Source organism: Pleurodeles waltl, chromosome 1_2 (assembly GCF_031143425.1).
Source record: "Pleurodeles waltl isolate 20211129_DDA chromosome 1_2, aPleWal1.hap1.20221129, whole genome shotgun sequence".
NCBI lineage: Eukaryota > Metazoa > Chordata > Amphibia > Caudata > Salamandridae > Pleurodeles > Pleurodeles waltl.
Genome location: NC_090437.1, coordinates 128,934,311 through 128,952,701, shown reverse-complemented (window position 1 = coordinate 128,952,701; position 18,391 = coordinate 128,934,311). Strand labels below are relative to the sequence as shown.

The window sequence follows — 18,391 nt, the reverse complement described above, 5'->3', positions numbered from 1 at the left end:
AGGATTCATGCTATTGGTGTACCCTGGCCACTCTTCTTTTAACACTGTTATAGTCTATATGTGGATAAGGTGCTAGTGGCATTGGATAACCCTATCACGGACCTTCTGTCCTTTTTGGCTGAATCAGAGATCTTTGGCCAGGTAGCAGGATTCCACATTAATATTCATAAATCGCAGGCCCTTAACCTCTTGGTCTCTCTGGTGATGGAGGTGCTACTCTCACGCCAATTTCCCATTCAATGGGTGACTACCCTCATCCCTTACTTGGGGGGGTCCAACTAGCTCCCACGCCAAAGGCAACCTTGATCCTAAACTACTGTGTCTTACTTTGGCAAATTAAGAGAGACCTGACCTGATGGAAGCAATATTGGCTGTCCTGGCTAGTCAGAGTGGCCACCTTAAAGATGACTGCCCTTTCGAAGATCCTGTTCTTATTTCAGGTCCTCCCCCTGGAACCTCTAGCAGGTAACATACAGGGGGTGATTCTGACTATGGCGGACGGCGGAGGCCGTCCGCCATAGTACCGCCGCCAAATGACCGCACCGCGGTCAAAAGACCGCGGCGGCCATTCAGACATTTCCTCTGGGCCGGCGGGCGCTCTCCAAAAGAGCGCCCGCCGGCCCAGAGGAAATGCCCCTGCAACGAGGACGCCGGCTCAGAATTGAGCCGGCGTAGTTGCAGGGGTGCGACGGGTGCAGTTGCACCCGTCGCGTATTTCAGTGTCTGCAAGGCAGACACTGAAATACTTTGCGGGCCCTCTTACAGGGGCCCCTGCCGTGCCCATGCCATTGGCATGGGCACGGCAGGGGCCCCCAGGGGCCCCGCGGCACCCCCTACCGCCATCCTGTTCATGGCGGGTTTCCCGCCATGAACAGGATGGCGGTAGGGGCTGTCAGAATCCTCATGGCGGCGGAGCGCGCTCCGCCGCCATGAAGGATTCCCCCGAGCAGCGGTAAGTCGGCGGGAGCCCGCCGACTTGCCGCTTCTGACCGCGGCTGAACCGCCGCGGTCAGAATGCTCGTGGGAGCACCGCCAGCCTGTTGGCGGTGCTCCCGTGGTCGGTGGCCCTGGCGGCCAGAATGACCCCCACAGTCTTTACAGGGAGAGATGAATCCTTTGTCTGGGTGGAGGCGAGATCCTAAATGCAGCATGACCAGAGTTATAGACCTCTGAAAGAAGGAGGCCTGGACATTCCATTACTATCAAGTGGCACAGCTCTGGTATATGGTGGAATGGACAAGGGAGGAATCGGGGAAACACAGGAGGGCCATGGACCAGGCAGCTGTGGTGAAGCACTTGTGGAAGGTCCCATTTTTTAAAAGACAGCAAAGCTCGAGGGGCCTTTATTCCTTCTCGGTCACTAGAGCTACATTAGAGGTGTGGGACTGGGTGGCAGCACGCAAGGGCTTATTCTCGTACCTACCCACTGACACCAATTATAGGCAAGTCTCATTTTGCACAGGGCTTAGACCAGGCTGCGTTCCAGCCATGGCAAAGAGCGAGGTGCCGCTCTATAGATCACATGTTCGATGAAGAAGGCACACTCTCTATTGATCAGCTGTGCACCGATTATGAGCTGCCAGACTCGGAGAGAATGCACTACATCCAGGTCTAACAGTGGCTTACACACCTAACGCAGCAACCAGGAGCACAGCGACCCCTTACGACTTTTGAGAAGTGATTGTTTACAAAAACCTCAGATAAATGCCTTAACACTGAATTATATGGCATTCTACACCAGACCACACCACAGACTAAGACATCAGGGCAGAAAAGATGGGAGTTAGAACTGGTGTGGCAGTTGACACAGAAGGAGTGGGAGGAGGTGTATTACAGAGCACGGCACACAGCACTTAACACAGCCAGCATCAAAACTGTCACTAAGATAGTTGCATATTGGTGTCTTACACCGGTGCGCTTGCACAGGGGCAACCCCACACGAAGTGCTGCTTGCTGGTTAGGCTGCGGGTCCCATGGGACATTGCTCCACTTGCTCTGGGACTGCCCTAAATGTACACGATTTTGGGACACAATCCTAAATGACAGTGACACACACTTGAACACACAACTGCCTCGATTCCCTGCCTATAATATCCTGGGGCTCCCAAATGCTCTCACCTTTCTGCTAAAATCCCACAGAGGATGACAGATAGGTCTGGCTTAGGGGCAGCCCTTCAGAATATCTTAACACACTGGGGCACGGGGCACATCCCAACACATCTTGGATGGATACATCATTTATGGCACATCTTAAATTCGGAGAAACGTACCCTTACTCTCACTGCACAGAGTGATTCCTATAGAGAGCTCTGGCACCCATACATCGCCTTACTTTCAGAAGAATTCAGGGAATTACCATGGCCAAGATACCTCCGCTTACTCCACCTGACAGATAAAGATACCCCTGCAAGACCTAATGACGCTGACTAGGACAACCACACCAGTGTTATGAAGTGCCTTATTGCCTATTGATTTGTGGCTGTGAGTACTATGGGTGAGGGAGTTGGTGGGAGGGGATTCAGATGGGGTGGTATTGTGTTATTTTGATGTACACGTGTTATCTGCGAGAGTGCTGTGTCGCTCACGTGCATTGCACTGCTTTTTCTGAAATGTAATAAAGAGATCCGAACCATAGTAACATCTTTGATTCCACAAGTAGCGCAGTCATTACAAAATTGGAAGATGATTTGACTTTGTTTATTTCTTTTAAGGTGAATTAATACACACTCCTTTGGATTTGTCATTTTAATATTTCTGAATGTTCTCTGCTGCCTAAGGAAGTGTGTAGCATTACACATTTTAAGCTATATTTTCCACATTACACATATGGGAAAGCCTTGAATAATATTTTATTTTATTATCAGTTATCTGTTTTAGAAGATGAAAATAGTGCAATTCTGGTCCTCATCATCAAATATGGTTAATCTTGTAATCAAACCTAATTTCGTTAGAGACCATAATCCGCTGGTCCTCACTATACTGCTTCTAACCAGTGAGCACATCGATCATAACATCATAAGTAACATTGTTGTAGCAAGAACAAATGAGCCATGCCGGAAATGGACTGGCAGTGAACCAGTAAGTTAACCAAAAGTATCATAGATACTAATAAATAGTACACTGAGCCCTGTTTATCCAAATCAGCCAACTATAGGGACATTCAAATAGCTTTTGAGAGGATTACTTACTCTAGTACTATTAAACTGAATGCCAGGCATCGCAATACAGGCCAGCGGTTTGGATTGACCATTCTTGCTCATCAGAATTTTTAAAAAAGTTCAGACTTGCCCTAAATGCATTCTCAAGAGATCACTACCTGGTAATAATACATAGAAGATAATACAGGAGAGCACTGTCTGCAAGAAAAAAGGAGCTACAAGAGGAGGTCAAAGCTCGAAGAAGCTGTGGCCACAAACAATTGTGTTTTTTTGGCAAACAATCAATTCTCCCTTTCTGAAAGATATGACAGGTCCTGATTAATTTTCACATGTGCGGATGCAAGCACGGGTCAGTCCTTCTTCTAGCATTTTTAGTCAATCATATAACTCAGTCCACTCAAGTAAGGGGCCAAACCAAACACGTGCAACTCGCATTGGGAGCCAGTTATTAACAAACTCGCTAGATGACGTTGCAATGGCTACCAATGAAAGTGCCAGTAGGAAACCACTAGGACCATATGGAGTGCCAGTCAATATGTATTAATATCTTGCTGATTTATGGGCACCTATTTTGACCCAAGTATTGAATGCAACTGTTAAGGGATATTTCTTGACAACCTGGGCGGAATAATTGGTAATTCCGATTTTTAAAAAGGGCTCTAAGAGTGATACCAAATGCTACCGCCCTATTTCTATCCTATGGAATAACAGGGATTATTTTAGTGTTTTATGGTTTTTGCAATAAGCGTGTGCTTGGTGGGGCTGCTCGGGGCAGGGTAGGAAGATCGCTGTTCCCTATCCCTACTTTTGTCTAATACCTCCAGTAAATATGGAAGCGGGCAATAAGAGTGGTTATGGCCCCAAAAGTTACTTTTAACTAGATTTATTTATCACACCTGCTTTCAGCTTGATTAGCGGTCTTGGTCATCATTTTTCCGGTGGTTAGTGAGAATAATTTTTGCTTGCAAGCAAGCTTGCATAACACTCTTAAATCGGCTCGGAAATCTGGGGGCCCAGGAGTGGTTTGCTTTGCTTTTTGTGATAATGGTTTTTCGTACTATTTACTCGGTGGTCAATAATGCTTTCAAGATTCAGCCACAGTAGGCTAAATAGCGGCTGGGTATGAGGATTATCGATTACTGGAGATTTGTTTCGTACTCCAAGGCACGTGGATTATCGATTTTGAAGGCTGTTTACGTTCCCACAGGTGTGATCCACATAGTGCTATTGTAATTAATCTTGTCTGCATAAATGCGCCTTTAGCTTGCTCAACTCTTTACACATAAGTTTGCACAATGCACTTTTTAGTTTGGCTGGATATTTGTTGGGCCAGGAATGGTTGATTTTGTATATTGTGACAATCTTTAATCAGGATCCTACGAGTTGAATGTGCTCATATAACGACCTGGTTTTCATGTACTCTCACACAATGCATTTTTAGTAGGATTGTAGGATGAAATATATTGGGGAAATTAATTACGTTTTTCAAACCTTGTTGGACTCACAAAAATTGTTATCAATTTTATAGGAAGTTTTTTTTTTAAATGACTGCTGTATGTATAAGCTTGAAATGAGATTTTAACTGTTCCTGTTTTTGATTGTATGTTTATGGCTTTAAGTAACTGATAAACGTATTTACTGACAATAGTAGTGTAATTAGGGATATTAGGGACACTATTGTGACAATATGGTGAGACTCTTCCTGTGTTCCACTTTCTTGGTCACTGCTGTAATTCTGTTTCATTATCCTTAGAATTGCAATTCATGCCTTTGACATAGAATACAGTTGCTTCAATGAAAGCTATTGAACTAAGATTCTGGTTTTGTTTGTCTTTGCATGTATGAGACTCGTATAACTTAAATAAATGGGTACAACCTGTTCCACCACGACTTCCCTGAGGAGTCTGAGTGTCATGCGATAGGCTGCGACAAATTACTTTACCTCTGGTACTGGTGAGGTGCTGTTAGCTAGCTGGAAGGGTTAGGCCAACAGCTCTCACACGGTGTGGGATCAGACTCAATCCCCCATGCTTAGTTGTGCTGCTGCCCAAAATCCATCAGTCTTGTTACTACAACGGGAGGACAAGCTGTGTTCAGCTACATGAGATTGAGCAGGTTTGAGATGCCTTAAGATGTTCAGGAATGTATGAGCTCTACACAGAACGTATCAGCATGTGCCTATCCTTCATCAGTAGGTGCTGGTAAACCTGTTTGTGATTGTCATTAGTGATTGCAATTATTTCACCAAAACAAAGAATTCCCAATAAGCACGTCCTAAATTGTCACTGATTAACCCACTGCCCTTTGTACAAACTGCCCATCACTATCACTACGATTGATTGGATCGTTTAGTGAAGTGCTCAGATCGGTCCTCTGCTTTTGCAGATTTTCTGGCGGAACAGCAAGAAAATGATAAAACGATAAATCTGTAGGAATTAAAAGTCAAAATTTACTATCTTTAGGAAGTAAAAGCCATGCTTAAAACATTCTCAGATGGAGTACCCAAAAGATTCTTTTAACTATCAAATGAATTTTCATAACAATTTTTAAGGCACATTTTGCATTGCAATCACATTCCAAATGTACTTGGCATGGTCTTAGCTGTGAGCAGGGGCTAGTCATGCCTTATTCCTTCTCCTTATTGGTGATATCAGAGATGTTGTTATGTTCTTTTCATTACAGTACCAGCTTGAATCATGTTATGCCTTTGAAACCTTGTGCAACTTGGCAATTCTGTTATTCACATAATGGCAATATTTAAAGCAGATCTAGACCAATGCTTGATGTCAAGATAACCTCTGAACACCTGGGCCTCACCCAGGTAGTTCAGGAAGCACATGTCAAATGTCTACAGCAACTTGACCTCATCTAGGTAATCCAAAAAGCACATGTCAACTTTCCACAACTGCCAGTTCTTTAATTGATCCTCCTAATGGAAAAAAGACAGTTAAGAAACATGTGCAATTACAATAATGACTAACAAGTTCCTCTGTTTTCCCCATGTCTTTCCTTGCTCCTGTTTCGGGCCGGCTATAAAGCTGGCATTTCAGACTAAATTCTGCTTAGCCTTGTTTAACTTTAAGCAATGCTTACCTGTATCCATTCTTCGGCAGCCTTCCCTTGGTGACAGCAATCCTCTCTTTGCAGCAGCATTCATACCTTCACAGCGACAGCCTTCTCCTCACAGCGACGTGCTTCCTAACAGTTACCACACACACTACCTGTAAAAGCTGGGCAGTTTGCAATTCATCTCTCGCATCGTGCTTTCTTGCTCTTGCAAAAAGACACAAGACATCCCAAATAAGGTAACATGAGTTTGTCTGTTTAATTTGGGAATTTGGGATTTTGATCAGTGCTGATAAATGAAACTTATCAAAGGCAGCAATAATATTCAGATCAATCTTATGACTGAAAAGACATTAGAGGAAAGTAGTATTTCTTGTAATAGCTGTGCCTTCCTGGATCTCGTGCTCATAGTTGGTTTTCAATCGCTGTTTTCTCGATCAGAATCTAATGTTGGTGTTCTAAAGAATTTTGGGAAAATTGAGAACTATTATCTGATTGCCATTTCATATTTGCATATGAACCTTGAACTCTTGAGACTCTTGCACCACTGAAGAATTTGAAGTAGTTTTGTTGTGATTAATCCATCCTTATACTTGATAATTCCAGTTCATGATAATTTCTGGATAATTCTTGAATCACATTGGGGAATGTTTCTGGTGTGAATTATTGGTATTTTGATTTGACGTTAGTTAATGCCAAAGATCTGTTCAGTTCTTCCTGTTTTAAAGTATAGTTTAATTACAGAAAAATCTGAACCTACACCCTTATATCTGAATGATCTTGATTGTCTGTATCCTGAATCCAGAACCAGAATCCAGATATCCTTGGGCCCACCAGTGCCTGGAGTAAAGAAATCCAAATATGCAGGAGTCCTGATATTTCTCTCTTTTTCTCTCATCCCAATGACCTTCCTGTTGGAAACTCCTAGGGTTGCAGTGTGTCCTTCATTGCTGCCCTATCAGTTCTCATCGGGATTCGGGGATTATCGTCGCCCCATCAGAACCACCTAGAGTTCAGGTGAGTAGCTTGCAACAGTATTCTCTTTCCTTATCATATCACAAAGTACAAAAAAGATTATCTAATCTTTGCATTCCAATTTTTGCTATTTCATTTCGCTCCTTAAATACTCATAATCATATTTTTTGTAATAGAACGATTTTGAAGCCGATGGAGGCACCATTCAGACTTTCACACATGCGAGTAAACCGCCTTCACATCAGGGGAAACGCATCTCTTCTCCACAGGTACCTTCTCTGGACAGGATGTCTAGCCCATGATGCGTAGAAGTTAGGTTCTGGCTCCCTTCGGCTGGGCCAGGTAGCAGAAAGCTGATGTGCAGGTTGAGTGACCCTCCCTTGTTGCCAAGTACCCGGATACCCAGTTGTGTGTGGCCAGATAGGGGTTTAAAAAATCATGTCCTTTCTGGGTGTCCAGGCAAAAACCCTGGTTGGCCAGCAGCAGAGAGATGCCTGTCTATGCTGCCATGAAAACCACTGGCCAATCTATTTCAGTAAGGAAGACCTCGAGTAATGCAAGGTTTCAGTTATTCCAGTTTAACTATCTGCACAGAACGTATTTGACTCAGAGTGGCTCCCATTATAGCTAAAATGCAAAGTGGTTGCTGCAGACTTCCTTCAGATGATATGGGCTAGCCCAATGATACAATAGTTTTGGATGGGACTACTGGTGAAACTGCACACAATAACAAGGGATACTCTGGCACCCACACTTAAACACCGCCTGTTGAATATTGTACTCAAAGCCAAGAAAGGGAAGGGGGGATGCAATTCAAGTTTGTAAACTCAGCAATAAAACTGCCATAAAAGGCACATACATTACACTCAATAAGGCCCCCAAGAGCCACAAATAAACAGCTGGATGAAAGATAAGCTAGAATGAGATGCACCTCAGTATATCCATATGAACAACTCAAGGACAGAAAACAAACTCACTGAGGATCTTGCAGATTGGGTCATAATGCTTCAATGGGTTACAGCTCCCCCAGGTACACAGCTGCCTTGAGCAAATACTGATCGAAGACATAACATGTTACACAGGTTGAAATCAGGCAAAACAAGGAAAAGATTGCAACTGTCAAAAGACAAAACATTACACTGGATAGGCTTTGAATGAAAATCTAGGGAGGACAAAGCTAAGGTCATGGTCATGGGGTTGCTCTTTATCCTTTTGGCTGTTAAACGTTTTTGACAGCTGGCTGTTTTTTTCCCCCCAGAATTGGATGTTGGAACAAGCAGGGAGCAGTATGGTGAGTTTTTTCTCTTTTAAAACTCTGGTGTTTTACAGAGTTTAGTCTTTTTAACCTACTGCTCCCTTTCTGACAGGAATGCGGCCGCCATTTTGAGAGGATTTTTTTTTTAAAATTTTTTTTTTTTTATTCCTAAAAAATATTTTCTTTTCTGGTCTTTTGGCTACTTGAATTAATGTAGAGATCTTAATACTTTTTAGACACCCTTGGTTTCCACTCTTGAAGCTGTTATAGTCATTTTATTCTGGATTTTCTTCTAAAATGTTTAACATTTGTCCTCTGAGGTGACTTAATTGGCGTTACAGGAACATTAACTAAACTATTGTACTAAATATATACTGTGTGGCTGAAATGGAAGCCCCTCATACTTTCAAATTATCTGTATCCTCTATCTCTAACTCTAGTGGTCGTAAAGACTCCGGGGGCCACAAAAGAATTAAAAAAGACCCATCCTCTCCAACTAAGTCTCCATTGCCCCTCACATTGGATGTCATTACGGATGAGCTCAAGCTAATAAAACCTTCTGTTATGGAGACGAATATTGCTCTACAGCAAATTGAGGAGAAATGGTCATGTCTGGATTCTAGACTTTCTGAGGTGGAACAGAGGATTAGTGACATACAAGATACTACTACTAAAGTTGATACCTTGACAAAGGAAGTCGCACTACTTAAAAAAACAGACAGAAGATTTGGAAAATCATAATCAGCGGTATAATCTTTGCATTTATGGCATTACGGAAGGTTCAGAAGGCCAAGATTTGATAACATTCTTGCAAACTCATATTCCAAAGATTGTTGGTCTTCAGAATACTACTGCTCTCAACATCCGGAGAGCCCATCGTGTTGGTCCCTCTTCTCCATCAAAACCGAGAGGAATTATCCCCTACTTCCTACAGTACTCAGATTTAATGAATATTTTGACTGCCGCCAAACAACATAAACAACTGCTGTGGTCGGGCCAAAAGATTTTCTTTAGCCAGGATGTGGCCACGGCGACCGCCAATCGAAGGAAGGAATTTCTGGATCTCCGACCAGCCTTAAGATCTATGAATGCTAGATTTGGCCTAATTCACACTTGCTTTTTTAGGGTCACCTACAAGGACAGAACAACTACTTTTGAAAATCCCTATGATCTGAAACAGTTTATATATACTCACAAAGGGGAGGCAATGGAACTCAGCAAGACTTGATCGGTTAATGTGAAATTTATTTCTTCTTTACAGATATTGGAACCATTGAAATATCAGGTTGAGAAAGTCCCCTTTCCGATTGTGTCTATATTCCTGTATATCTCAACATCATAGTGTTCTTTCCCTTGTTGGTAAGTCACGTCGTCAGTTGTTCATATTGTAATGTATTTATTTTGTTTCCTCGTCCCTCCTCTCTCTTGTTATACAATCATTGTAGTTCCTCAGGGGTACTGTTGCTGATTGGCCTCTATTCCTTTTCTTGCTTTTCCCTTTCTCCCATGCAAAGTATTTTTCTTTTCTTTAAGACAATTATGACTGAAGTTTCTTGGCTTCTTGTCATCTTTTCTTTCTTTTATCAATGGGGTGCTTATGCTACCCTTTTCTTTTTCTCTCTTTCTGTTTTTTTCTCTTTCTACTTTTCTTTCTACCTTTATTATTTCGTACGTCCTTCAATGCAAGATTGGCATCAACACGCAATCTTATTTAGGTATATGCTCATATGTCTATGTTCACCAGTCTTTCAATCATCTCATGGAATGTTAAAGGTTTACGTAATACAGTTAAGAAACCAAGAGTGCTCCAGCATCTCTCTAAATTAAATTGTCAAGTTGCTCTTGTACAAGAGACCCATCTTAAAGAGCAGGATTTTAAAAGTTTGAATAGAAATTGGGTTGGTCATGTTTTTGGCTCCTCTGCAGCTCATAATAAGAATGGGGTAATAATATTGTTTCATAGATCTTTACAAGTACAAGTTGTTGAGGAGACTAAAGATGATATAGGAAGATGGATTTTATTGACAGTTAAGATTAATGGTTTGCTGTTTTCCATTTGCAATGTTTATGGTCCAACTGGAGTAGAGCCTCAATTTTGGGTGAATTTTTCTTCTTTATTATTATCTTGCAACTCTGAAAATTTTGTGGTAGGAGGTGATTGCAATCAACTTATGGATCTTTTTATAGATCGTCGCTCCCAAACTCGTTATATCCCTAATAAAATGCAAAAAACACTTTATCAAGCAATCTCATCCAGAGGTCTACGTGATGTACGGAGAATTGCTCACCCAGATGTACTAGAATTCACGTTTTATTCTCCAGTACATCATTCATATTCTAGAATAGATTATATATTTGCTACACAAAATGTTATACAAACAATTTCACATGCTGATATTGGGTCTATTCTCTTATCAGATCACGCCCCAGTAATAATTGATATGAGCCTTCCAGGAAATTCCTCCTTTTCTAATAGCTGGATGTTTAATAACACTTTATTGCAAGATCATTTATATAATGAACAATTTACAATGTTCTCTAAAGATCTTTTTATGCACAATTTACCTTCGGAAACTCAGATGAATTTTATATGGGATGCATTTGAAGCTACTGCTTGAGGCTTTATTATTATAGATTATGTTGCCATTAAAAAGAAAGAAAAATCTAAAGTTTCCTCTCAACTGCTCACACAAATAAAATATATTTAGCATGAGTATTTCTCATCTAATAAACCAGACACTTTATCCAAGTTGATTGATGCTAAACTACAATACAATAAGCATTCCTTGGAAAGTGCATGTGGAACTCTACTCAAAATAAATTCCAATTTTTACAGGGGGGAAAATAAAACAGGTAAACTATTGGCAAATTATTTAAAGATCAAAAAACAAAAGTCTAAAATTACTGTTATCACAGACACATTTGGAAATAGACACACTAAAGATTCAGAAATCCTGGAATGCTTTACTGACTACTATACCACATTATATACTCCTGAAAAGACTCCTAATATGACTGAAGTGGATGCCTTCTTCCGCTCTATTCCTTCGAAACAAAAAGTAGATTTGTCACCATTAGACTCTGACCTATCTGAAGCAGAAATTAAAAATGCCATTACCAAGCTTTCTAAAGATAAGGCTCCTGGCCCAGATGGCTTTTCAACAGAATTTTACTCAACCTTTCAATCTATTTTAGTTCCTAAGCTATTAATACTTATACAATATTTCATATCAAAAGATCAAGCAAAGGGCACTTTTCTGAAGCTCTGTTGTGTTTGATTCCTAAAAAAAGATAAGGATTTATCCAAATGTGCTAATTACAGACCTATATCCCTTATTGTAGGAAAGTACCATCTTGCCTGGCATGTTACCCCCATGTTTCACTGTATATATGTTGTTTTAGTGTATGTGTCACTGAGACCCTGCCAGCCAGGGCCCCAGTGCTCATAAGTGTGCCCTGCATGTGTTCCCTGTGTGATGACTGTCTCACTGAGACTCTGCTAACCAGAACCTCAGTGGGTATGCTCTCTCTGCTTTCCAAATTGTCACTAACAGGCTAGTGACCAATTTCACCAATTCCCATTGGCATACTGGAACACCCTTATAATTCCCTAGTATATGGTACTGAGGTACCCAGGGTATTGGGGTTCCAGGAGATCCCTATGGGCTGCAGTATTTCTTTTGCCACCCATAGAGAGCTCTGACAATTCTTACACAGGCCTGCCACTGCAGCCAGAGTGAAATAACGTCCACGTTATTTCACAGCCATTTACCACTGCACTTAAGTAAGTTATAAGTCACCTATATGTCTAACCTTCACCTGGTGAAGGTTGGGTGCTAAGTTACTTAGTGTGTGGGCACCCTGGCACTAGCCAAGGTGGCCCCACATCGTTCAGGGCAAATTCCCCGGACTTTGTGAGTGCGGGGACACCATTACACGCGTGCACTATACATAGGTCACTACCTATGTATAGCGTCACAATGGTAACTCTGAACATGGCCATGTAACATGTCTAAGATCATGGAATTGTCACCCCAATGACATTCTGGCATTGGGGAGACAATTCCATGATCCCCCGAGTCTCTAGCACAGACCTGGGTACTGCCAAACTACCTTTCCCGGGGTTTCAATGCAGCTGCTGCTGCTGCCAACCCCTCGGACAGGTTTCTGCCCTCCTGGGGTCCAGCCAGGCTTGGCCCAGGAAGGCAGAACAAAGGACTTCCTCAGAGAGAGGGTGTTACACCCTCTCCCTTTGGAAAAAGGTGTCAGGGCTGGGGAGGAGTAGCCTCCCCCAGCCTCTGGAAATGCTTTGATGGGCACAGATGGTGCCCATCTCTGCATAAGCCAGCCTACACCGGTTTAGGGATCCCCCAACCCTGCTCTGGCGCGAAACTGGACAAAGCAAAGGGGAGTGACCACTCCCCTGACCTGCACCTCCCAGGGGAGGTGCCCAGAGCTCCTCCAGTGTGCCTCAGACCTCTGCCATCTTGGATTCAGAGGTGTGCTGGCACACTGGACTGCTCTGAGTGGCCAGGGCCAGCAGGTGACGTCAGAGACTCCTTCTGATAGGCTCTTACCTGTGTTACTAGCCTATCCTCCTTCCTAGGTAGCCAAACCTCCTTTTCTGGCTATTTAGGGTCTCTGCTTTGGGGAATTCTTCAGATACCGAATGCAAGAGCTCACCAGAGTTCCTCTGCACTTCTCTCTCCACCTTCTACCAAAGGATCGACCGCTGACTGCTCAGGACGCCTGCAAAACCACAACAAAGTAGCAAAGACGACTACTGCAACCTTGTATCGCTTCATCCTGCTGGCTTTCTTGCCCGTTTCCTGGTGGTGCATGCTCTGGGGGTAGCCTGCCTCCTCCTTGCACCAGGAGCTCTGAAGAAATCTCCAGTGGGTCGACGGAATCTTCCCCCTGCAACCGCAGGCAACAAAAGACTGCATCACTGGTGTAGGAAAGTACCATCTTGCCTGGCATGTTACCCCCATTTTTCACTGTATATATGTTGTTTTAGTTGTATGTGTCACTGGGACCCTGGTAACCCAGGGCCCCAGTGCTCATAAGTGTGCCTGTATGTGTTACCTGTGTAGTGACTAACTGTCTCACTGAGGCTCTGCTAATCAGAACCTCAGTGGTTATGCTCTCTCATTTCTTTCCAAATTGTCACTGACAGGCTAGTGACCATTTTTACCAATTTACATTGGCTTACTGGAACACCCTTATAATCCCCTAGTATATGGTACTGAGGTACCCAGGGTATTGGGGTTCCAGGAGATCCCTATGGGCTGCAGCATTTCTTTTGCCACCCATAGGGAGCTCTGACAATTCTTACACAGGCCTGCCACTGCAGCCTGAGTGAAATAACGTCCACGTTATTTCACAGCCATTTTACACTGCACTTAAGTAACTTATAAGTCACCTATATGTCTAACCTTTACCTGGTAAAGGTTAGGTGCAAAGTTACTTAGTGTGAGGGCACCCTGGCACTAGCCAAGGTGCCCCCACATTGTTCAGAGCCAATTCACTGAACTTTGTGAGTACGGGGACACCATTACACGCGTGCACTACATATAGGTCACTACCTATATGTAGCTTCACCATGGTAACTCCGAATATGGCCATGTAACATGTCTATGATCATGGAATTGCCCCCTCTATGCCATCCTGGCATTGTTGGTACAATTCCATAATCCCAGTGGTCTGTAGCACAGACCCTGGTACTGCCAGACTGCCCTTCCTGGGGTTTCTCTGCAGCTGCTGCTGCTGCCAACCCCTCAGACAGGCATCTGCCCTCCTGGGGTCCAGCCAGGCCTGGCCCAGGATGGCAGAACAAAGAACTTCCTCTGAGAGAGGGTGTGACACCCTCTCCCTTTGGAAAATGGTGTGAAGGCAGGGGAGGAGTAGCCTCCCCCAGCCTCTGGAAATGCTTTGTTGGGCACAGAGGTGCCCAATTCTGCATAAGCCAGTCTACACCGGTTCAGGGACCCCTTAGCCCCTGCTCTGGCGCGAAACTGGACAAAGGAAAGGGGAGTGACCACTCCCCTGACCTGCACCTCCCCTGGGAGGTGTCCAGAGCTCCTCCAGTGTGCTCCAGACCTCTGCCATCTTGGAAACAGAGGTGCTGCTGGCACACTGGACTGCTCTGAGTGGCCAGTGCCACCAGGTGACGTCAGAGACTCCTTGTGATAGGCTCCTTCAGGTGTTAGTAGCCTTTCCTCTCTCCTAGGTAGCCAAACCCTCTTTTCTGGCTATTTAGGGTCTCTGTCTCTGGGGAAACTTTAGATAACGAATGCATGAGCTCAGCCGAGTTCCTCTGCATCTCCCTCTTCACCTTCTGATAAGGAATCGACCGCTGACCGCGCTGGAAGCCTGCAAACCTGCAACATAGTAGCAAAGACGACTACTGCAACTCTGTAACGCTGATCCTGCCGCCTTCTCGACTGTTTTCCTGCTTGTGCATGCTGTGGGGGTAGTCTGCCTCCTCTCTGCACCAGAAGCTCCGAAGAAATCTCCCGTGGGTCGACGGAATCTTCCCCCTGCAACCGCAGGCACCAAAAAGCTGCATCTCCGGTCCCTTGGGTCTCCTCTCAGCACGACGAGCGAGGTCCCTCGAATCCAGCGACACCGTCCAAGTGACCCCCACAGTCCAGTGACTCTTCAGCCCAAGTTTGGTGGAGGTAAGTCCTTGCCTCACCTCGCTGGGCTGCATTGCTGGGAACCGCGACTTTGCAAGCTTCTCCGGCCCCTGTGCACTTCCGGCGGAAATCCTGTGTGCACAGCCAAGCCTGGGTCCACGGCACTCTAACCTGCATTGCACGACTTTCTAAGTTGGTCTCCGGCGACGTGGGACTCCTTTGTGCAACTTCGGCGAGCACCGTTTCACGCATCCTCGTAGTGCCTGTTTCTGGCACTTCTCCGGGTGCTACCTGCTTCAGTGAGGGCTCTTTGTCTTGCTCGACGTCCCCTCTCTCTGCAGGTCCAATTTGCGACCTCCTGGTCCCTCCTGGGCCCCAGCAGCGTCCAAAAACGCCAAACGCACGATTTGCGTGTAGCAAGGCTTGTTGGCGTCCATCCGGCGGGAAAACACTTCTGCACGACTCTCCAAGGCGTGGCGGATCCATCCTCCAAAGGGGAAGTCTCTAGCCCTTGTCGTTCCTGCAGTATTCACAGTTCTTCAGCCTAGTAAGAGCTTCTTTGCACCAACCGCTGGCATTTCTTGGGCATCTGCCCATCTCCGAGCTGCTTGTGACTTTTGGACTTGGTCCCCTTGTTCCACAGGTACCTTCAGACAGGAATCCATCGTTGTTGCATTGCTGATTTGTGTTTTCCTTGCATTCTCCCTCTAACACGACTATTTTGTCCTTAGGGGAACTTTGGTGCACTTTGCACTCACTTTTCAGGGTCTTGGGGAGGGTTATTTTTCTAACTCTCACTATTTTCTAATAGTCCCAGCGACCCTCTACAAGGTCACATAGGTTTGGGGTCCATTCGTGGTTCACATTCCACTTTTGGAGTATATGGTTTGTGTTGCCCCTATCCCTATGTTTCCCCATTGCATCCTATTGTAATTATACATTGTTTGCACTGTTTTCTAAGACTATACTGCATATTTTTGCTATTGTGTATATATATCTTGTGTATATTTCCTATCCTCTTACTGAGGGTACACTCTAAGATACTTTGGCATATTGTCATAAAAATAAAGTACCTTTATTTTTAGTATAACTGTGTATTGTGTTTTCTTATGATATTGTGCATATGACACTAAGTGGTACTGTAGTAGCTTCACACGTCTCCTAGTTCAGCCTGAGCTGCTTTGCTAAGCTACCATTATCTATCAGCCTAAGCTGCTAGACACCCTATACACTAATAAGGGATAACTGGGCCTGGTGCAAGGTGCAAGTACCCCTTGGTACTCACTACAAGCCAGTCCAGCCTCCTACATTGGTTGTGCAGTGGTGGGATAAGTGCTTTGAGACTACTTACCACTCTTGTCATTGTACTTTTCATAAGAGAAAAATATACAAAACAAGGTCAGTGTATATACACATAGCCAAAAAGTTTTGCATTTCCTCTTTTCACTCTTTTCTAAGTGCTGAAAGTACTTCTAAACTTTCAAAAAGTTCTTAAAAGTTTAAAAAGTTTTTTTCTGTCTTTCCAAAAAGTTCTGAAAACTTTTTTCTCTTTGTCTATCACTTTAACTCTCTCTAAAAAATGTCTGGCACAGGCCAAAAAGTTGAACTGTCCAAACTTGCATATGATCACCTTAGCTGGAAAGGAGCAAGGAGTCTCTGCATAGAGAGAGGTTTGAGTGTAGGGAAGAATCCTTCTTTAGAACTGTTAATTAATATGCTTAGAGTACAGGATAAGGCCATAAGTGCCCAATCTGTAGAAAAAGTAGCTAATGGTTCTCAATCTGATCCAGGGACTCCCCCAGGAAAAGGTTCAGGAAAGAAACTTCTCAGCCTGCCCATTACTAGACAGTCTAGCATAGTTGGTACAGAGGTTGAATCACATCATACTGATGATGTGCTCTCACATTATACTGGTAGCCAAGCTGTTAGGGTGCCCTCTGTAAGGGACAGGTCTCCTTCTGTTCATTCCCATCATACCTCTGTATCTAGAAATGTCCCTCCCACCCACCCTGATGACAGATTGTTGGAAAGGGAGCTCAATAGATTGAGAGTGGAGCAAACCAGACTGAAGCTCAAGAAGCAACAGCTGGATTTGGATAGACAGTCTTTAGAAATAGAGAGGGAAAGACAGAAAATGGGTTTAGATACCCATGGTGGCAGCAGCAGTATTCCCCATAGTCATCCTGCAAAAGAGCATGATTCCAGGAATCTGCATAAGATAGTTCCCCCTTACAAGGAGGGGGATGACATTAACAAGTGGTTTGCTGCACTTGAGAGGGCCTGTGCTGTACAGGATGTCCCTCAAAGGCAGTGGGCTGCTATCCTATGGCTATCATTTACTGGAAAAGGTAGGGATAGGCTCCTTACTGTAAAAGAAAATGATGCTAACAATTTCCAAGTTCTTAAGAATGCACTCCTGGATGGTTATGGCTTAACCACTGAACAGTACAGGATCAAGTTCAGAGATACCAAAAAGGAGTCTTCACAAGACTGGGTTGATTTCATTGACCAGGCAGTGAAGGCCTTGGAGGGGTGGTTACATGGCAGTAAAGTTACTGATTATGACAGCCTGTATAACTTAATCCTGAGAGAGCATATTCTTAATAATTGTGTGTCTGATTTGTTGCACCAGTACTTGGTGGACTCTGATCTGACCTCTCCCCAAGAATTGGGAAAGAAGGCAGACAAATGGGTCAGAACAAGAGTGAACAGAAAAGTTCATACAGGGGGTGACAAAGATGGCAACAAAAAGAAGGATGGTAAGTCTTCTGACAAGGGTGGGGACAAATCTAAAAATGAGTCTTCATCAGGCCCACAAAAACACTCTGGTGGGGGTGGTGGGCCCAAACCCTCCTCTAATCAGAACAAGGAAAAGAAACCATGGTGCTATTTATGTAAGATAAAAGGCCATTGGACAACAGATCCCAGTTGTCCAAAGAAAGGCACCACAGCTCCTACCACTACAACCCCTACTGCTACACCTAGTGTCCCTACTAATAGCAGTGGTGGTGGGAGCAAACCTACTAATAGCCAATCCAAGGGAGTAGCTGGGCTCACTTTTGGTAATTTAGTTGGGGTTGGTCTGATTAGGGAGACCACAGAGGCTACTTTAGTCTCTGAAGGGGCTATTGACTTAGCCACTTTGGTTGCTTGCCCCCATAACTTGGAGAAGTACAAGCAACTAACCCTAATAAATGGTGTTGAGGTCCAGGCCTACAGGGACACAGGTGCCAGTGTCACAATGGTGATTGAGAAACTGGTGCACCCTGAACAACACATACTTGGACACCAGTACCAAG

At 44.1% G+C, this 18,391-nt stretch overlaps 1 protein-coding gene across 4 annotated transcripts in view; it reads right to left on the bottom strand.

The window, feature by feature from the left end:
• SH2D4A (SH2 domain containing 4A) overlaps positions 1-18,391 on the bottom strand; it is a 988,680-nt gene that overhangs the window by 582,481 nt on the left and 387,808 nt on the right. The window lies entirely within an intron of this gene.